At 38.4% G+C, this 14106-nt stretch overlaps 2 pseudogenes; both read right to left on the bottom strand.

Annotated features, from left to right (window-relative positions):
• Positions 1 to 1009: 1009 nt before the first annotated feature.
• On the bottom strand, positions 1010 to 9498 carry LOC129488811 (chromatin modification-related protein MEAF6-like; annotated as a pseudogene).
• Positions 9499 to 10475: 977 nt separating this feature from the next.
• Positions 10476 to 12318, bottom strand: LOC134737425 (tigger transposable element-derived protein 1-like; annotated as a pseudogene).
• Between the last annotated feature and the right edge of the window lie 1788 nt (positions 12319 to 14106).

Raw genomic sequence — 14106 nt, 5'->3', positions numbered from 1 at the left:
TGGGGAGATGTTAGTCAAAGGATATAAAATTATAGTTCAATAAAAGGAATAATTTCACGGGATCTATTAAACAGCGTGGGGACTAGAGTTAATTATGATATGGTGTATTCTTAAAATACACAATCATATCAGAGTGGATATTAAGTGTACTTACTACAAAAATGATTATGTGAGGTAATCCATATTTAATTAGCTAGATTTGGCTATTTCACTATGTATATATACTTCAAATCATCATGTTATATAAAACAAATACATAAAATTTTATCTATTTAAATAAATAGATGAAATACATAAATAAGTTTGAAAAAAATTATTTCTCACTCTTCTAAAGGCTAGAAGTTAGAGATCAATGTGCTAGCAGTTTCAGTGCTTGGTGAAGGTTTGGTCTTTGCTTCCTTTTTTTTTTTCCAAAGCCTGTGAAATTTTATTTATACAAAAGAATAAAAATAGCTATTTAAAAATGATTGATTTAAACATGTTTTTCCATTTTTCCTGTTCCTTGAACATGAATCTGCTTCCAACTCAGAAAGATTTAAGATAGGTAATTACTAAATACTTCCCTTACAAAAAAACAAAGAGCTGAGTTTCCCATTTTACTTACGATAAACCAGATTATTTTCAATTGTGAATATTGGGAACTGCATGAAAGAGATGATCAGATGTGTCAGCAGGAAGGTATGAGCTGTACAAGGTCATTACAAAAAGAACTCAAAGAAAATAAGATGATAAAAACAAGAGAAAAATAAGAAAACACAAAGCAATATAAGAAAATGCCAGATATCTACAGCCTTCATCTGAAATGTAACTTGTGTTCTACTTTCAGCATAAAACAAAACCAGAGAACATTTCTTGATGCGTATCACAGATGAAGCTGGTACCAACCACTTTAGGGGGAGAGATTCATCCTAAGAAGGGAGAAATGTACAGTTAGCAACTTCCTGGGATTGTATATGTCTTGATCTTCCTGCAGTTCTGTTACTAAAAGTGACATAAAGTAAATGATCCAATGTATTATGGAAATGACTTGTTTGTCACCACATTTAGAACAAACTACTCAAAGTCACAGGCACTGGGTCTGGGAGAGCAGAGGTGGATGGCCACGAACTCAGGTGAAGGATGTTTATCTTTGTGAGGCCAGAGAAGGGAAGCAGGGCTCTACAGCCTGGAAACTTCTGCACTAATGTATCTTCTAATAGTCAGCTCATGGTTTTTTGTTTAACTTCAGATCAATCCTGTGTCGGTTTTTTATTCTTTCACTTTTTATGGCTGCTGTGGTGACTCCCTGAGGCAGTAGAGGAAGCAGCCTTCTGAGGTTTCATTCCCTGCACAGATCCATCCAGATCCTCAGGGTCCTCCTGGCTGGGCTAATTTTCCTGATTGTGGAAGTCTGGAGAATGTCACTTTCCATCCCAGTTCTTGGCTCCCTCTTTCCTTCCTTCCTTCCTTCCTTCCTTCCTTCCTTCCTTCCTTCCTTCCTTCTTCTTTTTGAAATTTCCACATTTATTTTTCTTTCATGTGCATAGAAAATGGCAGTGAAGTGTCCTACGAACGAGGCAAGGAATGGGCATGGCGCTGCAGTACCAGCCTGGACATTGTGCTTCCAAAGTACACTATGCATGGTGAAGACAAAGGGTGTCGCAGTTTGTTTTTAATCGCTCACAGTTCCTTGGGCTTCCCATTTGTTTTTGAAGTTTTCAGTTTCTTCAAATCTCTTTTCAAGTGACACTGCATTACAAATGATGGCACTTAACCAATGTGGCATTTCCATATTTACACCAACAAAACAAATTTACAAGACATAATAGCATACAATCTTGACATTTAGTAATAGCAATAAAACGTGGGCATCATTTTATTTTTTCGGTACAAACTATCAGAACATGACTTTATTCACATTAAAAAATCATCTTTAATTTGGTTTGACCTACACATCCCTATTTCATTTCACCCATTTCTCAAACCTCTCATCACGTCACCCACACCTTCACCAGACTACAAAATATACAAGTAATTAGATCTAACACCTAAATAGAGCTTAGAAAGTCCTCTCCCAAATGTTTCCTCACTTCCCTGATAATTCCTTAAAAAAGAAAAAAAATGCACTTCACTCATTCCTTCCACTTCACTTTCACATTTCAATCATCAAATCAGCAAGATGGACTTTTCACCTCAATCCAAACAAGGTTGGAAAGAAAGAGTTCCTCTGTCGGGCGTCTTGATGCTGCACCCATGAGTCTGGGGACGCTGGGTACTGTTCTACTCTATAAGAAGATCGTTTAATGGAATAAAAGTCCACATAATTTGTGGTCGATTTCAGTCCATACTGTGTTGACTAATCAGTAGAAGCTGGAAAGTGAACTCGGTCATCAAAATAAGGATCTTCATAGCTATGAGGAGACTGCAAATACAATCTGTATGAATCAAAGTTATTTTGTTGGAGTCATCTTGACTATAATATAGCTGTTGATGCTGTAGCTGTCTATTTAGTTCTCTTGCTGGTGAGGAATACGAACTGATGTAAATTGGTGAAGGTTTGCTGGAGGCTGACTGAATGATGGGTGACATCTTTTGGTTGGTGGTAGATAAGGAAGGATGTGATTTGAATCAGTCTTGCTCCAATGTCAACACAGGTGTAATAAAATGGTTCTGATTCCACCCATCCTTTTTATAAATGCTCCAGAGGTCCGGATCTTGCCAGAATGTATTCAAGACCTGGGCTGCTGCCTTCACTACTTTCAGAGATGATCTGTCTCCCCTGCCTTTGGTTATGTTCACCAGCTTCTCTATGCCTCCCGAGTTGGCCAGCGCTTTGGCGTTCTCCATGTTTTTGCTGGTGACCTCGTGCAGAGCACAGCAGATGGCTGCCATGGACTCGTCAGACAAGACACTGGGGCCGTTGCCGCAGGGAAGCCGGTTGACTAGGGCTTGCATGGCGTATTTGCCTATGAGCTCCTTGTTGCGAACATCTAGTGTCATCTTCCTCAAGGCAGTTGCCACGGAAGAAACAACTCTATCGTTATCCATTCTCAGAAGTTCCACAAGGATGGGGAGACCCTTTTATTTTCGGACAGCTGCCCGGATGTATCCTGCAAACTTCCAGTTGCCAGCAGAGAGGTTCTGGAGAGATCTGGCAGAGCCTTCCAAGGTGGCTGCGTTGGACCTTTCTGCTAGAAGGGTCAGATATAGCTTCACCACTGATGGGTGCCACAGCATCTCAGCCTCTTTGGGGGACTTCGACAGTCCTGGGATAAGACCAACTCCATCCCATTGATCTTCTTGCCGAGTCCTCTTTTTCTTTTTCTTCCCCCAGCAGCGTGGCTCAGAGTCTTTGCTGGGAAACTTTTTCTAGTAAGTCATCCCATTCATTCAGTCCCAGTAACTGGGCCTGGGGCACCTCCAGCTCCAGCCAATAGGACAGCTTCCTCAGGGTGCACATGCAGTTCTCCATCTTGCTGTCGTAATCGGATGTGTTCATACACGTGTAGATCACATACAACAGCGAGTCCACCAGCACCTCGCAGGACCGCATTTGCTTCCAAGCTTCTTACCCCGCATCGCTGAGGTTCCTCAGGCAACCTGTTGTACTACGCAGAACTAGTGAATTCTGAAATTTAATTTTATGGCCATCATCAAAAGAGTTATTCCATCCAGAATGTGGAACGATCACAGTGTTTGTTAAGGTTGGGAGAGCATCTCAAATAATTGTCATTTTTACAGCATCACATGAGGATAAATTCCAAAGAACTCCTGTAACAAGCTCCCTTACTTCTGCATCAATATTGATTTTCTCAACAGTCACAACAAGGCAGATATCTTACCAACATCCTTCATTGCTATTTTATTTTCATCTGTAGACTTGCTGAAAAAGAGGTTTCGAAGGGCATCACAAGCGTTCTTCTGAACTTCCAAAACTCTGTGGTCCAAAAGGTCAACCAGATGCTTGATTCCCCCTAACCTACACACCTTCATCTTCACGTTGTTGTCGCCAAACCACAGGTGCTGCAGGTAGGCTGCTGCATTTGCCTGAACACGTGGGAAATGGTGCTGAAGGATGTGAATGACGTCAGGCAACTCAGGATCACGCCAGGCAAACTCGCTGGGGTCCTTCTGAATGCTGTCTATTGATGGGGATCTTGTGGTGCCATCATTAGCTGGCACTGTGTGCTGAAGCCTGTTATAATTGCACTCTTGCACTTGGTATTGTATGGGCCTGGAGGGCTCCACATAGGTATTCAGAGCATAATTATTTCTTTGGTATGTACGGCTACTTCGTTGGCTGGACATTCTTTGTAGATTTCCAATACCTACTGCTGGCTCCCTCTTTTAAATGAGCTAGTCCTGAACTCCTGCCAATGCACTTAATGCAGCTGCTGAGGTAAGTGAGGATTTAATGGAGAGCTGCTTAGCTTCTTTAAACTTCTGGTTCCTTCTATCATTTTTGCTATAGGAGTTTTTTTGGTTGGTCAGATACCGATCCCAGTCAGGAGTAATATTGCCATACATCTGAGTGTCTTCCAGGTAGCTTCCCTCAAAAGCACAGATCTGTCACTCCAAGTTTGCCAGTGTTTCCCATGAAGGCCATGCCCTTATGACTTACTCACCTCCTAAGGGCCACATCTCTTAATGCTTTCACATTGGCCACTACATTTCAACACACGAATTTTGGGGACACATTCAGACTATAGCATATCTATTCTTGCATGTCATGTATCACTCTTGATACTGCACATTCCACCATGCCTGTAACTTAGGTGTAGGTTGAAATATGATGGCTGGTGGACTAGCTCTCTGAGAAACATGCAGAGGATAAGAAATTACTCTATTTTTATCACTCTCTAGACCTAGGATCATTCTAAAATTGAATGGAAAATAGTTGGGTGACAACTATATTCCCCTTTCTAAAGAATTCTAAACATGCTCGAAGATAACTGGTTAGAAAACAAGACTAGAATGAAAGTGGATGAAACCATAACAGAGACATATAAAAACCATTACAAGTTCTTAGAGAATTTATAACTAAGTCTTCAAAAGCAATTGCAACAAAAACAAAAATTGACAAGTGGGACCTTATTAAACTAAAAAGCTTCTGCACAGCAAAATAAACTACTGACAGAGTTAAACAGATACCCTTCAGAAGGAAAGAAAATATTCACAAACTATGCATCTGACAAAGGTCTAATATCCATTATCTATAAGGAACTTAAACAATTCAACAAGCAGAAAACACATAACCACATTAAAAAGTGGGCAAATTACATGAACAGACACTTCTCAAAATAAGGCATAAAAGTGTCCAGCAAACATGAAAAAATGTTTCACATCACTAATGATCAGAGAAATGCAAATCAAAACCACAGTGAGATACCATCTCACACCAGTCAGAATGACTATTAATCAAAAGGCAAAAAATAACATACTGGCCAGGCTGTAGAGAAAAGGGGACACTTATACACTATTGATGGGAATATAAATTAGTTCAGCCACTGTGGAAAGCAGTTTAGAGATTTCTCAAAGAATTTAAAACAGAACTACCATTTGACTCAGCAATCCCATTACTGGATATATAGCTAACTGAGAATAAATCATTCTCCCAAAAAAGACACAAGTGTGTGTTCACTGCAGTACTATTCAAAATAGCAGAAACAAGGAATCAACCCAGGTACCTATTAATGGTGGATTGGATAAAGAAAATATGGTACATATACACCATGGAATCCTACACAGCGGTAAAAAAGAATGAAAGCATGTCCTTTACAGCCACATGGATGCAGCTGGAGGCTCTTATCCAAAGTGAACTAAAGCAGAAACAGAAAACCACATACCTCCTGTTCTTACTTATAAGTGGGAGCTACACAGCGAGTACACATGACATAAAGATGAGAACAATAGACACTAGAGACTACTAGATGGGAGGAGGGGGAGAAAGGGTTGAAAAACTACTTATTGGGTACTATAGTTACCACCTGGGTGATGGAATCATTCATATTCCGAGTCTCAGTGTCATGCAATATACCCATGTAACAAACCTGCACATGTACCCCCGGATCTAATATAAAAGTTGAAATTCAAAAACATTCTTTGAATAAGTGTTTTTTAACCCACTTTCCCCTCTCTTTCTTTCTTCTACTTGTTTTACTTTTCCCAAAGACTTAAATGAGTTCTTGTCTTTCATAATCAAAAGTAATTTTTTCACTTTTTTATTATTTCAAAGTTAACAATTTTTTAAAATTGAAGGTTGTGTGATACTAATTATATTTGTTCAACCGAGGCCCCTATGCCTGAAATTCTGTGTGTGGGAAGAACACACTGTCAAAAGGGTAGAGTAACGAATCAATGTGGGAAGGCTGAAAATTCTCTGAATCTATCAAAATGTCACCACCAAATTCGGTTTAATTAAAAGCTAAAAAAAAAAACAACCCGGTGTCGAATCCCACAAAATTGTTTTAGAAGATTACTCTTTGCAATATTAGTACTCAGTATTTTAGCTTCTTTCTAATCCATGTCACAAACCTGAATTTCAACTACGATGGATGCTTTCCTTTTTGTGAGAATAGGATACTGGAAATATCTGGAATTTCATAACTAGAGATTTAGTATGTTATCCACCTCTGATGGGATGCTCTTGACTCAACTGGTCAATAAAAGTCAGAGAATGTTCTCTGGGTAAGATTGGGGGCACTTACAGTATAGTAGCCTTGCCATCAATGCTTTTTTTTCTCCTTCTGCCTCACTCTGTTCTCACATATACTACAAAGTAATAGGATGGGTCAATGCAATGACCCTAAGATCATTATTCACACTGCAGATTCCTCAATAGCAGGAAGCACACATCATCATATTTGTATCCCCTCAGCTTGCACCAATGAAGGAGTAAATAAAATGCTAAAAAAATTCCAAGAAGAATATAAGTACTAAAAATACAAATAAGTATAGTATTTAGCAATATCCCTCTTTACTTTTCAATGGAATTGTGTTTTAATAAGGTCCGTAGTATCCTCATATGATTTGGGGCATATCTGATAAAACAACATTTGACACAGTTTTGAAATGCCTCCTTCACTTGGCTTCTAAGATAATACTGTCTTCTTTCCCTCCTCCTCCCTCCGTCTATTCTCAGTCTCCTCTGCTGACATTCCCTCATCTCCCTGCCTCTGTACATTGGAGAAGCCAAAGAAGTAAATCCAGGATTTCTTTTATTTTCTATTTAGTCTCACTTTCTTGATGCTATGACTCTAAATACTATCTACATGCTGATGACTGTCAAACTTACATTTCTAACATGAGCTTCCCTCTTGAACTCTTGATTGTTAAGAGGGAAAATTGACTGCTTAACATCTTCATTTAGATGTCTAACACACAGCTTGAACCTACCGTTTCCTAACCAGAACAGTCTTCACCTTTCAATACAGGACAACAATGTTCTAGTTGCTAAGGCAGAAAACTTTGTCATCCTTAATGTCACAATTTCTCTTTCTCCCTCCATTCAAACTCACAGCAAATTCTGTAGCATTACATACAAAATATATCTATCATGCATTCATCTCCTGTGTTTCTGCAGTAGACTTTTGACCTCACCACTTGGACCTTGCAACACTAATGTCTTTTCTCTAGATAGCAGCAGAGTAGTGCTGCTAAAATATGTTAATCCATGACAATTCTCAAATCAAAACTCTCTAGAGCTTTTCCATAGCATGTAGAATGTAAACCAAAGTCCTCATAGTGGTTGAATTTTCCTACTGATCTGGGCCCAGTCTTATCACTGATTTCCTACAACTTTCTTCTTTGCTCACTCCACTCCAACCATACTGGCCTCCTTTCTGTTGTTCTAGAATAATAGGTAAGCTTTTTACCCAAGGCCTTTTTACTTGTTCCTTTGGCTAAAATCCCTCCCTGAAGTCTCCATTTAATTCACTATGTCTCTTTCATCAGGCATACTCAACATCCACCATCTCAAAGAGAATATCCCTAGACATCCTTAACTAAAAGTGCAACTCTTTCCCTTGCCCTAAACAACTAAAAAAGTTACTATCCCATTTTCCTTCTTTATTTTGTCCAAAAGAATTTACCAGCATCTAAAATACCATATAGTTTACTCACTAATCTTGTTTGTTGCATTTTCCTCACTACATCATAAGGTTCATGTCATATGGCTGTCCTAGGGTAAGGCCAGCAAGGCATCTAGGTTGCAAAATTTAAGGAGATAGTCACTCTTAGGTCATGCAAGTGCATTCATGCTTGTCACAGCCCTGCTTTCATAAAGGCAAAGATTTTATTTATTAACTGATACTTTCAAAATGCCCATCATAGTGCCTGACATATAGTGGGATGTTTACTAAATACTTACTAGCTTAATGTATCTCAGATACTTAATAATAGTTTTAGAAAACCCAGTATGTCCCAATTAGTATCTGCTGATCAGTATTGGAATTTAATAAGAACTTAATCTCCAGTGACCCACTTTGGTTAAGTTATTTCACATTAACAAGTTGTAAAATGCCTGGTAAAATACAGAGGTTCACCTTTTTCTGCAGAGCATATGTTTCAAGACCCCCAGTGGATGCCTGAAACCATGGATAGTACCTATATATACTATGTTTTTTTCTTATACATGCATACCTATGATAAAGTTTGATTTAAAAATTTTACACAGTAAGACATTAACAATAACTATTACTAAAATAGAACAATTACAACAATATACCTTAATAAAAGTTATAAAAATAAAAGTTTAATAAGTTATAAAAATAAAAGTTAAGTTATTTGGTCTTTCTCTCAAAATACCTTTTTTTTTTTTTTTTTGAGATGGGGTCTCACCTTGTCACCCAGGCTGGAGTGCAATGGCGCAATCTCGACTCACAGCAACCTTCACCTCCTGGGTTCAAATGATTCTCCTGCCTCAACCTCCCCTCCCAAGTAGCTGAGATTACAGGTGCCCACCATCATGCCCAGCTAATCAAAATATCTTATTGTAATGGACTAACCTGTTTCCAGACTGTGGTTGACCCCAGGTAACTGAAACCACAGAAAGAAACTGTGAATAAGGAGGGAGTGCTGTATTAAAAATTTACCTATGGCTGGGCACAGTGGCTCATGCCTGTAATCCCAGCACTTTGGGAGGCTGAGGCAGGCAGATCATGAGGTCAGGAGATTGAGACCACCCTGGCTAACACAGTGAAACCCCGTCCCTACTAAAAATACAAAAAAATTGGCCGGGCGTGGTGGTGGGCGCCTGTAGTCCCAGCTACTCAGGAGGCTGAGGCAGGAGAATGGGGTGAACTCGGGAGGCGGGGCTTGCAGTGAGCGGAGATCGCTCCACTGCACTCCAGCCTAGGTGACAGAGCAAGACTCCATCTCAAAACAAACAAACAAACAAACAAAAACTTACCTATATAGGCGTATGTTTACACCCAATTTAGAAATGGAGTTGATAACAAGTAATTCCTTACCCCCGGATAGATACTTAAATCTCCCACATCCAAAGATTATATAACACATAACTGCATTGACCACAAGTAAAACTCAAGGTGTTTACATTTTGTTGGGACATAATGTATGAGTAAAAAAGAATAATTTTCGCTAGTGTACCGAAAAAAACTAGGGTATGATATTACCAGAAGAGAAGTGCAGAATGTTTTTTAAGGACTTATCTAAACTGCAAAAATATAGATTTGCAGGGAAACTGTGTGGACACAAGTTCTATTGTATCCTACTTACATATCTGGCATCCTACTCAGGATCTGGTTGTGGGAGAATTATCAGGGTAATCCCTCTGAAGAAAGGAGAAGGTATTGATTAACTGATGGAGCCTCTGAGGACCTGTGGCCTCAGAGTCTTTCTCTGTGACTAGTATGAACCCTGAACACTGAAAGAACACATGCTTCCCAGGTAAGGGAGAAATCTGTAAGAAATACAGGCATGTCGACCAGGCGCAGTGGCTCACACCTGTAATCTCAGCACTTTGGGAGGCTGAGGCGGGTGGATCACCTGAGGTCTGGAATTCGAGACCAGCCTGCACAACATGGAGAAACCCCGTTTCCACTAAAAATACAAAATTAGCCAGGCATGGTGGCACATGCCTGTAATCCCGGCTACTCAGGAGGCTGAGGCAGGAGCATCAAATTGCTTGAACCAGTGAGGTGGAGGTTGCGGTGAGCCGAGATCACGCTGTTGCACTCCAGCCTGGGCATCAAGAGTGAGACTGCATCTCAAAAAAAAAGAAAAAGAAAAAGAAAAAAAGAAATGCAGTCATATCTGAGAGTTATTGCAGGTCCAGTTACACACCACACGGTAAAGCAAATCTTGCAATAAAGTGAGTGGCATGTTTTTTTTGGTTTCTCAGTGCAAACAAAAGTTATGTTTATACTATACTAACTAAGTGTGCAATAGACTTACATCTAAAAAAAATACATACCTTCATTTAAAAATACGTTATTGCTAAAAAAAATGCTAACAATCATCTGGCCTTCAGCAAGTCATAATCTTTTTTGCTGGTGAGAATTTTGCCTCAATGTCGATGCGTGCTGACTAATCAGGGTGGTGGTTGCTGAAGGTTGGGGTGGCTATGACAATTTCTTAAAACAATACAACAGTGAAATTTCCATTGTTCGACTCTTCCTTTCACAAAAGATTTCTCTGCAGCATGTAATGTTGTTTAATACCATTTTGCCCACAGTAGAACTTCTTTTAGAATTGGAGTGAATCCTCTCAAACCCTGCCACTACTTTATCAACTGAATTTATGTAATATTCAAAATCCCGTTTTATCATTTCAACAATACTCCTAGAATCTTCATCATGGGTAAATTCCATCTCAAAAAACCATTTTCTTTGCTCATCCATAAGAAGTAACTCCACCCATTAAAGTTATATCATGAGGTTGCATCAATTCGGTCACATCTTCAGGCTCCATTTCTAATTCTAGTTCTCTAGCTATTTCCACGACATCTGCAGTAACTTCTTCTATTGAAACCCTGAATTCCTCAAAGTCATCTATGAGGGCTGGAATCAGCTTCTTCCAAATTCTTGATAATGTTGGTATTTTAACCTCCTCTCATGATCACACATATTCTTAAATGGCATCTAGAAATGGTAAATCTCTTTCAGAAGATTTTCAATTTACTTTGTCTAGATCCATCAGAGGAATCACTATCTGTGGCAGCTATGGCATTACGAAATATATTTCTTAAATAACAAAACTTGAAAGCCAAAATTACTCCTTGATCCATTGGCTGCAGAATGCATGTGGTGTTAGCAGGCATAAAAATAATATCGCTTTCTTTGTATATCTCTGAGATCAGGGCTCTTGGGTGATCAAGTGCATTGTCAATGAGCAGTAACCTTTTGAAAGAAATCTTTTGTTCTGAGCAGTAGGTCTCAAGAGTGGGCTTAAAATATTCAGTAAACCATACTGTAAATAGATGTGCTGCCATTCAGACTTTGTTGTTCATTTAGAGGGCACAGGCAGACTAGATTTAGCACTGGCTTCATGTTAAAGCCACCAACTGCATTAGCCCTTAATAAGAGAGTCAGCCTGTCTTTTGAAGCTTTGAAGCCAGGCACTGACTTCTCTTCTTTAGCTATGAAAGTCCTAGATGGCATCTTCTTCCAATAAAAGGTTGTTTCATCTACATTGAAAATCTGTGATTTAGTATAGCCATCTTATTCAATGATCTTAGTGAGATCTTCTGCATAATTTGTTGTAGTTTCTACATCAGCACTTGCTTCTTCACTTTGAACTTTAATGTTATGGAAAATACTAATTTCATTAAACCTAATGAACTAGCTTCTGCTACCTTCCAACTTTTCTTATGCAGCTTCCTCACCTCTCACAGCTTCATACAATTGATGAGAATTAGGACCTTGGTCTAGATTAGGCTTTGGCTTAAGGGGATATTGTGGCTGGTTTGATCTTCTATCCAGGCTACTAAAATTTTCTCCATATCAGCAAGAAGACTGCATGGCTTTCTCATCACTTGTGTGTTCACTGGAGTAGCACTTTTAATTTGCTTCCAGAACTTTTCTTTTGCATTTACAACTTGGCTGTTTGTTGCAAGAGCCCTAGTTTTAGACCTATCAGGGCTTTTGACAGGCCTTTGTCACTAATCTTAATCACTTCTAGCTTTTGATTTAAAGTAAGAGCTATGGGACTCTTGCTTTCACTTGAACACTTAGAGGCTATTGTGCAGTTATTCTTTGGCATAATTTCAAAATTGTTGTGTCTCAGCAAATAGGGAGGCTTGAGCATAGGGAGAGAGAGATGAGGCTGGTCACTGGAGCACTCAGAACGTGCACAATATTTCTCAGTTAAGTTTGCCATTTTATATGGGTACGCTTCATGGCATCTCATAAAAATTACAATAATAACATCAAAGATCACTTATCACAGATCACGGTAACTGACATAATTAATAATAATAATAATAAAGTTTGAAATATGAGAATTATCAAAATGTGACACTGAGACATAAAGTGAGCACATGCTGTTGGAAAAATGGAGTCAGTACACTTGCTTCATGCAGGGTTGTCATGGACCTTCAATTTGTGAAAATAACATAGTATCTGTGAAGTTCAATAATGCAAGAACCATAAAACGAGGTATGTCTGTGGATAGAATCCATGAAAACATTTTTGAATAAACTTGAGAAAAAGTAAGGAGAAGAAAATGCATCACAAGGAGAATTAACTGACAGGGAAGATATTTGACCAGTAGTTCCACATGAACTATTGGAGGAACTATTCTCTATAGTTCCACATGAAATGTTGATCAAACAAAGCATCTATTAAAGCTCAACAAAGGTGTAGTGAAGTTCAAAGAAATGATTAGAAGATAACAAAAGAGATGAAAAGCAAACTGGATTATTTCTGTGGGGAGGGATGATATAATGTAAAGTATTCCAGAGGCAAAGCAATGTTACAAGCCACAGGGAAAATTATACTAGAGTGAAATTATAGTCAGGGTGGCAGTAGAAAGAATTGAGGAAATTTTGCAATCCAAACAGGTAAAGATCTAGTACAAAATATAAATGATAAACATTATAGGTTTGAAAGATAGATATGCAGCATAAACCTAAGTAATTTTCCTTATGTGCATAACCAAAACTTAAAGAATAATTATCATAACATACATTGGAAGAAACCTTTCCCAAAATAATATGTGACTCTGTAGATGAAAAGAACTTCAGGTTTTGCGGTAAAAATATTGATACAAAATAATTAACACAAAGAGATAATCCTGTAAAGCTCACTAAAATTCAATAATGAAGAAAAAAAACTTAAAATATCCAGGTAGGAAAACATAGTGATGTACAAAGGAGAAGAATTTCTCCAGTGAAAAACATATTGTAAGAAGACAGTGGAGCAATAAAAGATCTGAGTAACATGATGCCTTTATATACTCTTACCATAAAGGTGAAGATGTACATTCTGAAACACCAATTCAGGAGCACAGCACTCTTGAAATCCTACTTGATCATATCCAAATATTGAAGAAATAAATCAGAACAAAGAACTCAGATATATTAGTTTTGTATTGCTGCTATAACAAATTACATGAACTTGGAGACTTAAAACAGCACAATTTTTAAAAAATCATCTAGTTTTGGAGTTCAGGAGTCCAAAACGAGTGTCACTGTACTAAAATCAGGGTATCGTTGGGACTTCTAGAGGGTCTAGGGAAAAATCAGTTTCCTCGCCTTTTCCAGACCCTAGAGATTGACAACATTCCTTGGCTCATGGCCACTTCTTTCATTTCCAAATCCAACACGATAGTATTTTCAAATGTGTCTCTGACTTTTGCATTATTAGCTTCCTCTGTCGCATATAAAGACCCTGGTGATTTAAATTGGATCGATCCAGATAATCCAGGATTATCTTCCTATTTCAATATTCTTAACTCTGGAAAGTTCTGGAACATAATGTAACATATTCACAGGTTCTGGGGATTAGAATGTGAATATCTTCAGGAGTTATTCTGCCTACCACATCAGTTATAGGGAAACCATGGTAAAGGACTGATGTAAATATTAAACCTGTCTAAAAACAGAAATAAGACATATATTGTATAATTTCAGCAATGAATTAGAATATACATATTATAAATAGAATA

The sequence above is a fragment of the Symphalangus syndactylus genome, chromosome 8 (assembly GCF_028878055.3).
Source record: "Symphalangus syndactylus isolate Jambi chromosome 8, NHGRI_mSymSyn1-v2.1_pri, whole genome shotgun sequence".
Lineage (NCBI taxonomy): Eukaryota > Metazoa > Chordata > Mammalia > Primates > Hylobatidae > Symphalangus > Symphalangus syndactylus.
This window is presented reverse-complemented; position numbering and strand designations above follow the sequence as displayed.